The sequence below is a fragment of the Lactuca serriola genome, chromosome 4 (assembly GCF_051521515.1).
Source record: "Lactuca serriola cultivar US96UC23 chromosome 4, Lser_US96UC23_V15, whole genome shotgun sequence".
Lineage (NCBI taxonomy): Eukaryota > Viridiplantae > Streptophyta > Magnoliopsida > Asterales > Asteraceae > Lactuca > Lactuca serriola.
The window spans coordinates 350048055-350066471 of record NC_136411.1 but is presented as its reverse complement, the minus strand read 5'-3'; positions in this window follow the sequence as shown (position 1 = coordinate 350066471).

Here is an 18417-nt window from a genome sequence, read left to right as displayed (position 1 = left end):
GTTGACACACACGATTCATCAGGTCCATGAATACTACGGGTGCACTTGTTACACCGAAGGGCATCACTATGAATTCATAGTGACCGTAGCGAGTTCTAAAAGCCGTCTTTGGAATATCAGCTTCTTGGACTCGTAGTTGATGGTATCCAGATCGTAGGTCAATCTTGGAGGAGAAACTTCTCCCTTGAATTTGATCGAAGAGGTCGTCTATTCATGCTAGAGAGTATCGGTTCTTAATGGTGAGCTTTTTTAGTTCACGATAATCTATGTACATTCGGAACGATCCATCCTTCTTTTTCACAAACAAGACCGGTGCTCCCTAGGGTGAGAAGCTTGGTCTTATGAAGCCTTTGCTGAGAAGTTCGTTTAACTGGATGGATAGTTCTTGCATCTCTGATGGTGCAAGATGATACCGGGATTTAGCTATGTGGGAAGCTCCGAGAATCAAGTTGATTCGGAATTCGACATGGCGTTCACGAGGAACTCCTGAGAGATCTTCAGGGAATACATTAGGGAAATCACAAACTTCAGGGATATCCTTGATGTTTTTCACTTCTTGTGTCTTATCAACCACATGAGCTAAAAAGGCACAATAATCTTTACAAAGATACTTCTAGGCCTTAACGCAAGAAAAGATTTGAAGCTTCTTACCAGATTTGTGGCCATAGATATATTTGGACATCTGGTTTGGGCTACTGGATTTATGTTTTTAATTTCCTGGCGTGGATATTGGCAGGAATTGATTGAAACTTTAGTATGGGCTCTTGGAAACAAGCTAGTGATGATGAGAAAAGTCGCCCAATGTATGATCCTAATTTCAACACGCCACCTACACTACTCACTACATAGGTTTAAGGAAAGCAGTATACTCATGACCAGGCACAACAGAATAAAGGCCTAACTCTCAAAGTAGTGATGTTCCCCCAGTATCATAATAGAGTAGTATGCCGGAACTCTTTCTCCTAAGGTGCGGAGCAAACTATCGGACTAGGAGCAGCGATTTCTTTTGTTGAAGAATGAGTTCTTCCTCTAAATAGTCAGCTTGTTTTTGACAGATCCGATCGGGTGTTCATAATCTGGAGTAAAAGGATTCGAACCTTTGCATGCTGGTACAAAAAACTGATGCCTTACCACTTGGCTATAGTCCTTATGACTTGTTTTGGACGGTAGAATGGGGAGAAGGGGAAGGGGGAAGAAGGGCTCGAAGAACGAGCCGAGCCGTGCAAGGACGCGGGGATATAGCAAGTAAGCAGAAAGGTTCTTTAGGACTGACTACAACAAGCTCACGACTCTAATAGAAAGAAAGGGTAAGCTCTCTGCTCTATTTTCTTGCAATGCTATGTCTATCAAAATAGGCGAATGCTTCTGTAACCTTAGACTCGTTACGTTGTTCGACTAAACTCGTTGGCTCCACGTCCACCGAAAGTAGGTAACCTTCATCACCATTGGTTCCTGTAACCAAACCTTTCTTATCTTTTTTTATTATGTCTTTCTTTCTGAAGGGCTTGCGGTTCATTACACCAAAGGCTTTCAGTGAGCTATTGATGCTACCGAGAGAGTACCAAATGCCGTTAGACTCTTGCTATAGATTAGGGCCTCTATCATGCTATTCTAGACATAGGTACGCGGCAAACGCAAGGGATCTCTCTCGCTATGGATGGTTGCTGCTTGCGAGAAGCGTCTCTTCCACTTTTTCCTTTCAAAAATTGAAATAAAGAAAGAATTTTTCCACTGGTATTCTACGCTCGATCTCTACTCCCCGAGAGCTCACTCACAATCTATGGCTCACTTAGGGCTAGAAAGAGAGGCTTCTTCATACAAAGCCAACCGGGAACCTTATTTCGACAGATCAAACTAGCTAGGATCGAGGATTCATGCCTTCCCTTCCGCTTACACCATTTATTTGTGAATGAAGTTAGACGACACAGTTATTATTACTATGACTTAAATAAAAAAGAGTTGCCATATCTCGGTAATGGGGTATGTTGATTTGTTCGTGGGATGAGTAGATGTAACAGATGATGTTTTTTTTTATACCTTTGTCACTCTATCTTTGTTAGTGCCTTATATTAATAACTGATGAATCAAAAACAAACTGTCAATTGGTATTTTTTATTATCCTCGTATCTGGAAACATAGGTAAGTTTTTTTAAAAGAGTTCTAGTTATTATAACTATATAAAAATGTATCTCATTTAGCTCCTTCATGCCTATTATAATAGAACTACTTATTTCTATTTTGGTGGCTTCAACTATAACCCCAACTCTCTTTATTGGTCTGAGGAAGGCTTATTAGAAATTCATTGAATGAACAATTTTAAAAAAGAAATCTTTCTGTGAGATTCCACTTATGTAACTTGCCTAGAAGTTGTAAGAGCAGCAACAACAGCCAGGAAAGTCTAGCAACACTTGCTTAGAGGTCTAGCAGCACTGACCGGGAGTCCGGTAGTCCGGTCAAGACTTCTCTTGAGATCTGAGTTCCAAAGGTAGGTGAAGTTGGATTTCTCAAGACCAATGGGTGAAATAGCACCCCCCGATGAAAGAGTCCATCTCACAAGCACTACGAAGGAAGGCATGGAAGATCGAATCATTATCTCCCAACACTTTGGATAACCACTTGACATTGGCACCTTAGCCAGGTAGATCCGTCCCACTCTCGGAGGGAACTTTCCCGACGATTTGTGATCTTGGGAGATGTCCTTTACAAAAGGTCACTCGCCCTTCCGAAATAAGGAGCACACATTCTTGAACAAGCTCATTCAAGTGGGTGCCGAGGACACGTCAACAGCCAAATGCTTGCCAAGAAAATCATGAGGCAAGGCCCCCTATTAAAAGTAAGGGTGTCAAGAGATGTCAAAAATGTAAACTCCTTTTATTTGATGGAATTTTTTTTCAAAATGTTGCATCATGTCGAATGGCAGGTCCATCGTCTATCCCCAAGGTAAGACCCCGAATGAAATAAACGTACCTTCGAAGGCATGATTGCTGCGATCAGGAGCTGCTTAACATCATTGAGAATAGGAGATCAGAAGATTTGGTGGAGGATAAAGTCAAAAGTGAACCAACACTGGGATCTAATCATAGCCGCCGTGAAGTGTTTGGATGCAAAGGCGATGGTTTTTAGATTTGGCAAACATGAGTTGTGTCTTGCACGAAGTACATCGAATTTTGGAGATATCCCGTAATGTCCTTTTTGTACCTAGATAAGGACGACCTCGAGAGAGCAAACAGCCAGTAGAGTAGGTGCTCCATCTCGTTCCTGCTGCGTAGGTCTAAGGTAATTCACAGTGCTAGCAGATTAGAAAGAAGTGGTCCCTCACCCTTCTCTAATCTAATAGGGGCAGTGCTACCTATAGAACGGGAATGTTCATCCTCTCTTAAAGTCCGTTATGGATTTCAAGTCGGGAATAGAGCTGTGGTAAGCAATATATATCGCCCCTGACTCTCTCTCTATAAAAAAAGCCCTTCGTAATTCTTAACTTAATAAGGCTTCGGCCCTATGGAGTAAAGGGAATTGCAGATCTTGAGTGTTTGGACGATAAATAAAGGCTTTGCAGCAAGAAGAGTTGTACTGAAATTGAATATTCCAGGCATACAAGAAAAGAGTCCAGCCCAGCATATTTGTTTGCTAGTTTCTTGATCGCAAAAATCTTGTACTCAGAGTCACGGATAAAGTGGGCTACTCAGCTTGATACTTGGTGGATGACCCCCCGTTCTTTCTAGTGGCTTTTTCCCGTCCCTTTTGGGACCATTCACCCTTTTCCCAACCAAGCATAGGTAGAAGCCCTCTTTCCCATACACAATGACGGTTCCAAGCAAGATGAATAGTTTATAGTTGACTCAATACCAGCGAAATCCCCCCATTTAATATCTTTAGTACCGAATCTCTTGTAGTGCACCCTTCATCGAAAGAGTAGGCGGTTGAAAGACCCACCTCTGAATAAAGCCTTTAGGTTAGGAGATCTCAAAGGGGAACATCGCTTAGCTTATCAGTCCCTGTATTATTCAACTCATCTGTCCACTTATCTTTTCCAAAGCAGAAGGAATTTTGCAATCCTTTGTTTCGAAGGTAATCCGCCAGTCTCTAGGCTAGAAAAGATTCAACCCACTTGTTGGCCTGCTTCTATGTCCTGTAGCTTCTAAGGCATTAGCTTCAAAGGGGCTTAAGACGGGGGGGGGGGGGGGCAAGTGTTCTTCGGAATGATTTTGCGTAAAGGGCACGTAGGCAGTGAATCGGGTTGAAAGTGAAAGCCGCCAAAAAGTGGCGGAATGCTCTCGAAACCAATTCACTTGAGTGAGACAGAGGAGAGTGGGGTATCCTGAGATTGAATTCCTTCGGCGAACACACGAAACAAAGATATGAACTGGGTAAATAGAAATGGAAAAGAGATGTTTCCAATTCATCAAAATGAGAAGCTTTTTCTACATCCATATGATCTACTAAAGTAGATCGGTATTGCCCAGTCCGTGCCAGTAGTGATATCCTAATTCGGCTACCTCTCCCACTCATCAAGGCAAAACATTAGAAAGGTAAAGTATTGCCAAGAGAGACCGGGGAACGAGTACCTTGTGTGAGGAAAGGATCTCGCGTGGTAAAGCATCTTGACGCTCAATAGTCGTAGTTGACTATAGACCTTCACGAGTTACTTGTCATCACCCGGAAATCACAAATCTTTACCAAGTGCCAGAGATTGGTTTGGAACTTTCTTGAAGCATCAAGCCTGGCATCCCAAAGCCAGCGTAGTCCAGGCGAACTCAATAATCCGAAATAACCACCTGTAGGAGGTCAAGGGACTCCTTGTAACGGGTCGCGACATTCTCATCCGCGATTACTACGTCATCCTCGAGGACAGCGTAGTTGTTAAACACCCTTCCCGGGTACACAAGTTCTGCACACCACCAAATAATTAGGTGGTGGGACAACGCGAAAAGAGGCCATGTGACAAGATAGCCCAACGAGTACCCACTCATAAATCTAACAGTAGAGCCCGAGGTCGTCACCCACGGCGCATCAAATTCACCACCAGATAAGATAACAGGAAACTAACCACTTCGGATAAATCCTGGTCGAAAAACTTGAATACAACCCTCTCAAGAAACACGATCGGCCACCTATCGGTGGCAGACCCCTCTTCGATTTCGCTTATCTTAACAGTAATTGATTAGGCGTAGCTGTTGAAGCTGGTGGTTGTTCACACAGGCAGACAGTGTTATGTGATTATGAGGGCGTATTTGATTCACAAGGTAGTTAGTTTGCTCATGAAACAGACATGATAGTCTTCACTCACAGCAACTTGAGTGTGGAGAAGGGGTGGTCTTACGGAAGGTCGAAGAAGGACCACTGCTTCGAGTTGGACGCTCGTGACTAGTGGCTATGCAGCCTTCACAGTTATTCAAGGTGAAGTAAATCCCCTATATCTGATAGCTGTAACAGGCCTTCTTCTTACAGAAAAATGCCCCTATTTCGAATCTCTCTCATAAGAAAGAAGAGAGCTAGCATAAGCAGAGCTACCAGCTATACTACCAGAAGAGCAGCTACTATCAGTCCTAAAGAGCCAGTATCCGTCCTTTACTCCTAACTTAAGGAAAGGATAGACCTTAGCGCTTCCTCTTGATCAAAGTAATGCAGGAAGTATGGCTAAATGAATAATAGCATATCATAAAGAAATGAAAAAAGAAAAATGAAGGTGTCAGCGAGGGACCTCTACCGATTCTTTATCAATAGCCCACCCTTTCTTTGAACCTTGTCAATGATCGAACATAAATTAAAGATATGAACTGAGTGCCATTTGATGAGTAACTGAGAACAAAGGTGAGGGATATTGAAAGAATGAAGTAATAAAAGAGGAAGTCATTGCTAGTAGTAACGACTTGTCACTATCCATTGGTTCAAATAGAATCCATGTCCTAGGTGTATCAAAAAACATTCTTTTCACTAAGCGTATATAATAAAATAGAGTGAAAGGATCCACCTTGAAACCAAGGGGGTACTAACTAACAGTTGAGTCCTCTCCGAACCGCAGGAGATAGTTGCCCTTCATACGACTCACCAACTTCACTTGCCTCTATGGGGGCTCGCTCCGGGCAGGTTCGGATCACTTACAATAGATGGCTCTATGAAGGAAGGGCTTGGGATAAGAGCGTTTTCAATATGATTCTTTTCCTGTATTTGTTTGATGATAAATGCGAGTTTGGTTTGTCCACTTTCTCCATCCCCCTCTGAAATGACAGTTTGGGCACACCATCCAGCCGAGAGATAGGCTAGTTTGCTCAAAGCATCCGGTATGAGAGCAACATCTTTCTCTCCCTCATGCACCGTCTTTTGTGTTTTTGGTCAAAGGGAGGATCATTAGCAAAGGAAGGAGGAAAGTGGAGGAGCTTTAGCGACGATGATAGCAACTATGATAGCGACGATGACGATAAAGGGAGAGCCCTTTGAGTTTGATCTTTCACTTCCCAGATACATGGCTTACATACCCGACTCAACATTCTTGGAAAACAATCGAATCGAGGGTCCAGAGGAGAATTGGCCATTTAATCTTGTGAACTAATTGAGTCCGAAATTGGAGAAAGAGATACGAACGGAAAGGAATAACCAATCGATGAAAGAACATGAAACCATTTTGTTTCAATAGAGGTACGAGAAAGGGTTGGGGCCAATGAAGTAGGTGAAGTGGTTGAATTTTGCGAGCTGTTCCCACCACTGCTGGATGTGATTCCAAGAGCCGAACGAGAATGAATACCACACAGAAAAGTCAAGACCAGGCTCCCTAATGGAATGTTTAACCGATCTATTCTGGATCGACCGTATTGGGTCCGACTCGTAATTCACTTCTGACCCCATGTTCGATAGCCCGACCGTAGTGATGTTAATTGTGGTTACATCCATAATTAGCTTGGTCCATCTGTATTCCATTTCATATATGTCTGAGGATCCGCATAGCCCTCGATTTATGTGTTATTTATCCATTCCTACTTTTTTTATGCCAATGTTGGTGACTGGAGATAACTCTCTTCAATTATTCCTGGGATGGGAGGGAGTAGGTCTTGCTTCATATTTGTTAATTCATTTCTGGTTTACACGACTTCAGGCAGATAAAGCAGCTATAAAAGCTATGCTTGTCAATCGAGTAGGTGATTTTGGATTAGCTCCTGGGATTTTGGGTTGTTTACTCTCTTTCAAACAGTAGACTTTTCCACCAAATCTTTCTAGCATTTCATGTCTTTCTTCCTTCAACTCTAATTCATGCCATGAATTGTTAAGTCCTTCTATAATAGCCGTTGGCTCTCTTCTCACCTCCCCTAGAGCCTATTGAAGAAAAATCCAAGGCTGCCCTAAGCCCTACAGTTCCTTCGCTTACCGCCTAAGATGAATTTATTGCCTCCCCTCCCTCCACGAGTAGATATTTAGTATTGAATAGTGTCAAACCCGCAATAGTCAAGAAGAAAAACTCAGGACTAGGAAAGAAAGGCAGAGACAGGAAAAGCTAGGGTGATAGCCCTATAGATGAGTAATAGGATAGGGAGCACTCCGCTACACTCATTAGGACAAGTAAATATATTTGATCAGGATATATTTATCCCATATATGATTACATAACTATCTAGGTTTAACTGTAGTGTCCAACATCGAAATACTTTTATGTAGTCCTCTCTGTGATACTATTTCTTGTATGTATGCATGTTAGTAGACTTCTTATAAGATACTTGTATTTTAAAAGTATACTTTTTGTCAGAGCGTTTCAGCCTCATTGTATTTATAGTTGTATATCTTTCATGGTTTGATATACTTAGTTCACTATAAATAATGTTCTGATACCAATTTGTCACATCCCCAAACTAGAACAGTAGAAACGTTCGGGGGCGGAGGACATCATGTATAGTATCACAACAATTGCATAATAGTAATCAAAGCATAACAACCATTACATTGACAAAGTATAGTTTTACATTCATGTTCAAATCAATGTATAGTTGACACCAAAATGTAAAGCAAAGGTTAAAAGACATGAGTCTATGAAGCTCCGTCTTCTCAAGACTTGTGGATACCTGTTTACTGATTTCCTGAGTTCATAAGCATGTTTGTTATTGAAATTTGTTATTTGTTTCTTGAAAATGTAAGTATGTTTTCCCAGAAAATCCTATATTTTCTGTTGTAATATGTTGTAATCAAAACTTGTAAAAGTTATTGTACTATGGGATAGTAAAATGTAGTTTTAATTCACATAAAACCATGAAAAGTATGTTTTCTCTACACTGGATTAGTATTCTGTATTTGTACTAGTATGAAAACTATGTAACTATAAATGTTTGGATTTACCAGCGGTACTTGTAAATTACTGTATTATAGTTTTATTATTTAATAAAACTATGTGAAGATGTTTACTTATTAATATACTAATCGTATTGTTCAATACCAAATTGTGAATTATTATAATCATGGTTGATGACCTAAGATGGCCTGAACACAACATTCTTCAGGCGTCGCAATCGGTACGACATTTGTCACCCAAGGCCTACCGACCTAACTGTAGCGAACAATTATGGTGCGGGATTGTCAGTCACATATAGATCTATACACCAGTGTCACGCTCTCCCTCCAGGAGACTCTGGTTATAATTTCAGGACTTGGTTGGTACGTAGATAAGTACATGAAGTGTGTCTCATAAATGCTATTTTAACGGTTACGTGTAAACTAATGAAAAGTTACTTTGAAATGGATAAACTGTAAATATATGTCATAAACTATATTTATTATTGTTTATATGTTTTTTTTTCTGTAATGTATTCTGAATATGTAAAGTAGTGCATATGATCCATAAACTATACCTATTGTAGTTTGTATGTTTGTTTTCCGTATTGTAATCTGAACTTTGAAAAGCAACATGTAAGTTCCATTAACTATACGTATTATAGTTTATATGTTTGTGTTTTATTGAAACAAAAACTTTTGTATTGTTAATTATTCGGCATGTTTAGATTGTTAAATCTGTTACACGGTTGTTCCGTGAAATTCAATGTTTATGTTCCAACGGTACTAAAATAGTTTGCAAAAATTATATTTTTATGTAACAAGTTTGAAATGATTTTATACTTATATAAATATAATATTTATATAATTATGATTAAATAGACAGTCGAATAAATAATTCTACCTCAAACCCACAACCAAACAAGGAACAGGAAATGGAGCCAAATTATCAATTCTAAACCTGTTGAATCTTAATTATATAATTTATACATATATAAATATATATTTTTAATAATGGTAACGGTTAATAAATATTGAAAAAAATTTAGATATTAACACAAATTTTCTTGTGTTACACTTGTATTCCCCCCTAAAACAGTGAGAAATCATGAAAACGTAAGGATATGAACTCACCTTATGTGTGATAGCAGTTTTGATAACGGGATAGAAAGCGGTGAACTTCGATTAAGAACACGTAACGATAGTCATATCCTAATGATTTTTAAACACATAATAATGTGTGATTAAGTTGATTTAAGAAATATAAGTGTTGAATAACATAGGTTTTATAAATAAAAACTTACCAAAACTTTTAAGAACAATGGAAGCATAATGTCTTTTGGAAAAGAAGGAATTTGAAACAGAATGAGGGAAACTCGTTTACTTGGAGGTGTAAAAAGTGGAAGATATTTTCAAATGTGACTTAAATATGAAGTAACAGATAGGCGGTTAAGGAATATTATCCAAATATTTAAGGGTTTTCGGTGTGGAACTCTTGTAGCACTTGGTTCCTGGTATGTAATTTATTTTGTTGTATTTTCCATTTTTGGCCTGGGACTCGGCGAATTGAAGGCCCAACTCATCAAGTAGGAGTGAGATTGGACACGGGACTTAAGTGATGGACTCGTAGAGTTGGCGACCAGACTCGACGAGTAGGCGCTGACTGGACAAAACCCTAATCTGAGGGTTTGCACCCTATTTAATCACCTATTTCAGCCACCACTCGCCCCTATTGCTCACAAAGACCCTCCATCGAGGATTTAGGGTGTGGATGTTATCGACTCGGCGAGTCCGTTCTTGGGACTCGACGAGTCCAAGGCTTTGAGTCCCATATCTGTTGACGGTCAAAAGTAATCAATTGGGTATTAGAAGGATTGTAGCCGGATAGATAGAGTGACCCAATGCATTGGACTTAGTTTTAGACCTGGAGTTCATGGGACACGAAGAGTGCTAGAACAGACTCGGATAGTCCAAGGCAATCTCCTTAAGATTTAGGATGAAATCAACGAGTTGTTCATACAACTCGGCAAGTCGAGGACAGGACTTGTTCATCAGATGAAAGTGAACCCGACGAGTTGTCCATACAAATCGGCGAGTCGGATGAGGTTCATACGATGTTCATATAAGAGAGGAACTCGTCGAGTCGTTGCCAAACTCGACGAGTCGATTCGTGGATAAGGACGGGTAAAGGGTTAAGGACTCGACGACTTGACGACCCATCTGGGCGAGTTAGGTCAACTTGAAGTTGACTTTGACTGGACTTGGACTAACCCTGTTTAGGGTTGCACGTGTTGTGTGTTGACTTGAAGTTTGCCGTGTAGGGATCGAGGAGTCGAAGGGATTCGACTTCTACGCCGAGGATAATTCAAACACTGCACGACATTTAGGTGAGTTACCTTCCAGTAGGGGTGGGTCTAAGGCTACAATGCCGACCCACTAAAAAGGGGTATTTAGAAGATGATTGTCTTTGTGATAATATCTTGGTCTGGTTATGTGCATTGGTCATGAGATTTATTTGTATGATATGTTATATGTATAGTATGGATTAGTTTCCCTAACAGCGGTCCTTAGGACCAAAGGGTAGGTCAGTACCCGGATATGCCTGACTGTATGCTTATATTTGTTGTTGCATACTAGTGGTAGGGGTGAAATAGTCCCCAGTTACCGGTTGAAAAATACCGATGACAGTTACCGGTTGAAAGATACCGATGATGATTACCGGTTGAAAGATACCGATGATGGTTACCGGTTGAAAGATACCAATGAAGGTTACCGGTTGATAGGTACCGATGAAGGTTACCGGTTTAAAGACACCGACAATATTGTATGGTATGTGGTATGATGTGGGAACTCACTAAGCTTTGTGCTTATAGTTTTGGTTTTGGTTTCAGGTACCTCTTCGTCGAAGGGGAAAGAGTCGGCGGTGTAGCAGCGCATCACACACACACACATGTTTTCCGCATTGAGTTTCTGGGATTGTACTCTGATTTTTATTACTTTTGATGTCATGGTTTGAGACACAACATTATGATTTTGTAATGTGTTGTTTTATTGACAATGTTTTGGTAAAATGTTTATTAAATTTATTAATTCAAAAATGAAATTTTCGGGCTTGAATTTTGGGATGTTACAAGTTGGTATTAGAGCCCTGGTTTGAGGGATTCAGACACACCCTCAGGGGTGCCTAGACTCAAACCGAGGGACTAAAAGATTTTTACAAGGAAAATGGTTTTCTAAAATCTAAATTGTGGAATTTTAAGAAAGATGAAGTGTGTGATGCATGCGACCGGCCGAGCTCAAGTAAGCTTTCCTCAAGATACCCATACTTGCTATGTTATGTTATATGGTTTCGATTTAGAGAACTGCATGCTAGAATAGGAGTGAATATCTAGGAGAATGCCTTTTGTGCCTAATATATGATTCTAAGAATTGCATGCTAGTTAGGGCTAAGGGTCTAGGAAGGATGCCTTATATGCATGTTGTATGAGCTGTATGCTAGGACTGTTTAGTCAGCAATAGGATGGCATGTGTAGGTTATGCCTGGCTTGGTAACTCAACGCACGAATGCTGCTTGCTTTGTGCTATGGGAGTTCTGTCTAACTTCAACTAACTAAGGAACAAGTATGTAATAGTATCCGCAAGCTAGTTAGTGGGAGGTGGTGGGGACTCCTAGTGCAGCTGATGGCGGAGAGTAGGTAGGAGAGAGCGCCCTAGGGAAGCCTAGGATGAGTTCAGTGGAAAGGGTATTGGTAAGAGGGTCTTTGTGAAGTCGAAGCAATCCTTGAGGAAAGTACGGATAGATGTGGAAGGTAGTATGGGCCCGTACTACTTGAAGCAGAGGATCCGTACTCGAATCAAGGAGGGCCTAGATGAAACCTAGAAATATGGAAAGTGTGTGAGACCTCTAAAAAGTTTATGTGACCCTGACATTTGTATGTTTATTTTCCAGAATGGTGGTCATGCGACATGGAGCAGGAGGTTCAGGATCTGGGTCAGGATCGGGCTCGGGTGCAGGATCTGAGCATGCAGATGATGGGTTGCACGAGTTCATCGCGTCCGAGATCATGAGAGGTATCCTTGATGTGATGCCGGTTATCTTCGGTCGATGAAGGAGGGGATCATTGAGCAGATGGAGGATCGCCTCAGGGCATTCAGGAGTGACATGGCGACCAGCCAGTCAGGATCACGCACACTCTCATTTAAGGACTTCAGAGGGAGTGGTGCGCCGAATTTCCATGGGGTGAAAGACCCCATTGCTGCTAGGTGATGGATCGCAGACATCGAGTTTGCGCAACTGACGAGTTTCTGCCCGGAAGGGGTCGAAGGTTCGTTTTGCTGTAGGGTGTTTGAGATACAAGGCCAGAGATTGGTGGGAGTCGGTTGGTGACTCTCTAGGAGCCTCAGCTATTGAGGCTATGACCTGGTCAGACTTTGTGACCAGATTCAGGGCGTAGTTTTCGCCAGTTGTGGAGCTTCAGCAGCTGGACAGGGAATTCTTGGATATGAGAAAGACTACGGAGACTGTGTCGGAGATCCCCGCAAAGTTCCGGGAGAGGGCATTGCTGGTGCCACAGTATGCGAGTGATGAGGACATGAAGAGGACCCGCTACCATAACGTGTTACGAGCTGACATCCGGGAGGATGTCAGTTTCTCAGCTTGCCCTAGCCTGGATTCCATGATTGCCAGGGCTAGGGAGAGGGAGATTGATTTGGAGCACATATGGAAGAGGAAGGCAGCGGAGGGGCTGACGACGGGGGTTTCGGGGAAGAAGCCCAAGGGATCCAATGGTAGGCCAAATGGCCAGTCAGGGCGGGACCACTGTAGGAAATATGGTCGGTCACACGAGGGAGCTTGTCGCACTGGTCCAGGTTCAGGCTGCTATAAGTGTGGCAAGGTTGGGCATTTTGGTAGAGATTGTACTGCCCCTACTCCTGCGATTCAGATATCACACCTTATTCGCTTTCATTGCAATCAGAAGGGCCATAAAAAGGCCAATTGCCCTATATTGATAGCAACAGTGGCAGCGGCACCGACTCCAGCGACAACATGGGTTGTGGATGGCCGGAAGGCTAAGTTGGAGGCTCCAATGGTTCGGAGCCGAGCATTTCAGCTGACAGCCGAGGAGGCACGCACTGCACCTGATGTGGTGACGGGTATGATTTCTTATCTTTATGCTTTTATTTTATGTCACTGTGATTTTGATATATTATTTTCCTTGCTTAGGATCGTTCCATGTGAACGGTATCCCAGTTCAGGTGTTGTTTGATTCGGGTGCCACTCGATCATTTGTCTCTCTTGCACTTAGCAAGAATTTTCCAGAGTCTTCGGGCATGTTGGATTGCCCTCTAGAGGTTGAGATTGGGGACGAGTGGTCGGTACAAGCGTCAGAGGTCTACCAGGATTGTGTTTTGAGGCTCTTCAAGGAACGTTACCTAGTGAACTTGGTTCCCATACCTTTGTGGGGGAACAAGGTTATTATTGGTATGGATTGGTTGAGCCCTAATGGGGAAGTGATCGACTGCGCGCAACAGTCAGTGTGGATAGGACCCCTAGTGGGGGAGAGCTGGTGGTTTAGGCGAAAGTCCACAGCGAGGACCAGCCTTATGTTCGGCAGCAAGGGCTAGGCGCTACCTCCAACAGGGCTGCACAGGTTATGTCCCCTATTTTATGGATACTCGGGAGGCGGGTAAGGCGACGGTGTGGGATTTTGAGGACGCATTCCCCGAGTAGTTGCCAAGGGTAACTCCGGAGAGGCAGGTGGATTTTAGGATTGACCTAGTCCCTGGTACGGCTCTGATAGCCAATGCACCGTATCGGTTGGCTACTCTTGAGATGTAGGAGTTGTCTACACAAGTGCAGGAGCTGTTAGACAAGGGATTAATTAAACCAAGTAGTTCCCCCTGGGAGCCCTGATTCTGTTTGTGAAGAAGAAGGACAAGTCGCATCGGATGTGTATAGATTATCGGCAGCTGAACAAGGTAACAACGAAGAACCGTTACCCACTCCCGAGGATTAACGACCTCTTTGAACAACTACAGGGAGCATCTTGGTTCTCCAAGATTGATAGGTGTTCAGGATACCATCAGATGAGGGTCAGACAGGAGGATGTAGAAAAGACTATGTTCCGGATGTGCTATGGCCATTACGAGTTTGTGGTGATGCCCTTCGGGGTAACTAATGCTCATGCCACGTTCATGGACCTAATGAACCGCATGTGTAGACCGATGTTAGACCGGAAGGTGATAGTGTTTATTGATAATATCTTGGTTTATTCCAAGACACAGGGAGAGCAAGAGGAGCATCTGCGAGAGGTTCTGGAGACTTTGAGAAGGGAGAACTTGTATGCTAAGTTCTCCAGGTGTGTGTTCTGGTTGCGCGAGATGCAGTTTCTTGGGCACCTTGTCAACCAGAAGGGGATTTCGGTAGATCCGGCCAAAGTGGAGGCCGTGATGAGATGGGAGGTTCCGAGGTCTCCATCTGAGATTCGGAGTTTCCAAGGATTAGCCGGCTACTATCGGAGATTTATCCAGGATTTCTCCAAGATAGTCGTACCCCTGACCAAGCTAATGAGGAAGGTCGTGGTCTTTTATTGGGGGCCTGAGCAGCAGGCTGCATTCAAGACACTGAGGCAGAGATTGTGCGAGGCACCAATCTTAGCCCTTCCAGAGGGCATAGAGGATTTCGTCGTGTACTGTGACACGTCTAACTCGGGTTTGGGCATAGTATTGATGTAGAGAGGGGATGTCATTGCTTACGCTTCAAGGCAGCTGAAGCCTCACGAGGTGAACTACCCGACGCATGATCTGGAGCTGGGGGCTATTGTGTTCGCCCTCAAGATTTGGCGGCATTACCTCTATGGGGTTCATTGTACGATTTACATGGACCACAAGAGCCTGAGGTATCTCATGGACCAGCCAAATCTGAATATGAGGTAGCGTCGGTGGCTTAATGTGGTAAAGGATTATGACTGTGAAATCCTTTACCATCCGGGGAAGGCCAATGTGGTGGCCGACGTGCTTAGCCGCAAGGCAGTGCCGATTAGGGATATCTGTCTGAGGATGACAGTGGTGACTCCGCTGTTGGAGCAGATTTGAGAGTCCCAGCAGGAGGCCATAAAGGAGGAACATCGGAAGAGCGAGCGGATAGTAGAGCAGGTTTCCTCCTTCAGCTTTAACAACCGAGGTTTACTGACACTACACCGTAGGGTGTGGGTGTCGTACCACGGGGGTGTGTGCCAGGTTTTGATGGAAGAGGCGCACAAATCTCGATTCTCCATTCATCCCGAGGCGACGAATATGTATAGGGATCTTCGCCTAGACTACTGGTGGCCCTGCATGAAGTGGGATGTATCAAGGTACGTGGAGTGGTGCTTGACCTGCATGAAGGTCAAGGCCGAGCTCCAAAGGCCACACAGCAAGATGAAGCCGTTGGATATTTCGCTGTGGAAATGGGAGGACATTACGATGGATTTTATCACAAAGCTTCCCAGGACCGCACGAGGGGTGGATTTGATTTGGGTCATCGTCGACCGATTGACCAAGAACGTTCATTCTATTCTGATTCAGGTGAGCATCTCGGCCGAGAAGCTGGCCGACATTTATATCAGGGAGGTGGTGGTGCGGCACGGGGTGCCAGTGTCGGTGATTTCAGACAGTGATGTTCGGTTCACTTCCAAGTTTTGGACAAGGTTTCATGATGAGCTGGGTACTCGTCTACATTTTAGCACCGCCTTCCAGCCGTAGACTGATGGTCAGAGTGAGCGAACCATCCAAACTTTGGTGGACATGTTGCGGGCTTGTGTCTTAGACTTCAAAGGTAGTTGGGATACTTACCTTCCGTTGGCTCAATTCTCGTACAACAATAGTTATCATACGAGTATCGATCGTCCTCCCTTCGAGATGTTGTACGGGAGGAAGTGCAGGACCCCAATATGTTGGGGCGAGGTTGGCCAGAGAGTAATGGGGAGCACCGAAGTAGTGCTCAAGATGACAGAGAGGATTCAGCAGGTCCGGAGCAGGATTCAGAATGCTCAGAGTCGGCAGAAAAGTTATGCCAATAAGCGCCGATCAGACCTGGAGTTCCAGGTCAAGGATATGGTTCTCCTGAAGGTGTCGCGATGAAAGGGCGTCATCCGATTCAGGAAACGGGGCAAGTTAGGTCCCAGGTACATTGGACCGTTTAGGGTTATAGCCCGAGTGGGCAAGGTGGCGTATAGGTTACGTCTGCCAGGCGAACTCAATCAGATCCACAACACTTTCCACGTCCCCTAATTGCGAAAGTGCCTGGTGGACGACTCGGCAGTGGTGCCCTTGGATGACATTCAGGTTGATGGCAGCCTGAATTACATCGAGCGACCTGTGGCGATCCTCGACCGTAAGCCGAAGGATCTGAGGAACAAGAAAGTAGAACAAGTGAAGGTGCAATGGCAGCACCGGAAGGGTTCAGAGTGGACTTGGAAGCCAGTGGATGAGATGATGGAGCATTACCCATAACTTTTGCAGGAACGAGCAGTAGACTTCGAGGATGAAGTCTGAAATAAGTGGGGGAGATTTGTAGGAATCGGTTCCTGGTGTGTAATTTATTTTTTTGTATTTTGCATTTTTGGCCTGGGACTCGGCGAGTTGAAGGCCCAACTCATCGAGTAGGAGTCAGATTGGACACGGGACTTAAGTGATGGACTCTTCGAGTCGGCGACCAGACTCGACGAGTAGGCTCTAACTGGACAAAACTCTAATATGTGGGTTTGTACCCTATTTAATCACCTCTTTCAGCCACCACTCGCCCCTATTGCTCCCGAAGACCCTCCATAGCGAACCCTAGCCGAGTTTGTGTAAATCTAAAGGCATTTGTGGTGATTTTGGTGGTTTTGTTCATGAGGAAGAAGGAAGAGCATAGAACGATCAAGAGGAAGCTGAAAGATTCGAGTTTGGTTCATCATTTGCAGTCTTTGAAAGGTATAAAGTTTGTACCTTGCTTACTTGTTTGTTAGATCCCCTTTTGGGGAAGATTTAGGGATTTTAAGCCATATGAGGTGACCAACCATGATTTGCAAACATGGTTGGGGTTCAAGACATCGGATCTAGCACTTGGAAAGTGTCACAAGGCAGGTTTGGGTTGCTTTTTCACCCAAGGAAGGCCCCATGCAACAAAAGAGCCATTTTAGAGCCTTTTTGGCTCAAAAGACACATGCATTCATGTAAAGTTCATAACATTACATGCTAGATCGAGCTTAGGGGCTTGGATGTATCATTTGGACAACTGTTGTACATCAGAAATTGAGGATTTAGGGTGTGGACATTATCGACTCGGCGAGTCCGTTCTTGGGACTCGACAAGTCCAAGGCTTTGAGTCCCATATCTGTTGAGGGTCAAAAGTACTCAGTTGGGTATTAAAAGGGTTATAGCCGGACAGAAAGAGTGACCCAACGCATTGGAATTAGTTTTAGACCTGGAGTTCATGGGACTTGACGAGTCCTAGAACAGACTCGGCGAGTCCAAGGCAATCTCCTTAAGATTGAGGATGAACTCGATGAGTTGTTCATACAACTCAGCGAGTCGAGGACAGGACTTTTTCATCGGATGAATGTGAACTCGATGAGTTGTTCATACAACTCGGCGAGTCGGATGTGGTTCATACGATGTTCATATAAGAGAGGAACTCGTCGAGTCGTTGCCAAACTTGACGAGTCGAGTCGTGGATAAGTACGGGTAAAGGGTTAAGGACTCGACGAATTGACGGCCTAACTCGGCGAGTTAGTTCAACTTGAAGTTGACTTTGACTGGACTTGGACTAACCCTGTTTAGGGTTGCACGTGGTGTGTGTTGACTTGAAGGTTGTCGTGTAGGGATCGAGGAGTCGAAGGGAGTCGACTTCTACACCAAGGATAATTCAAACACTGCACGACATTGAGGTGAGTTACCTTCCAGTAGGGGTGGGTCTAAGACCACAATGCCGACCCACTAAAAAGGGGTATTTAGAAGATGATTGTCTTTGTGATAATTATCTAGGTCTGGTTATGTGATTTGGTCATGAGATTTATCTGTATGTTATGTTATGTGTATAGTAAGTATGAGTTTCCCTGACAGCGGTCCTTAGGACCAACGGGTAGGTCAGTACCCGGATATGCCTGACTGTATGCTTATATCTGTTATTGTATGCTAGTGGTA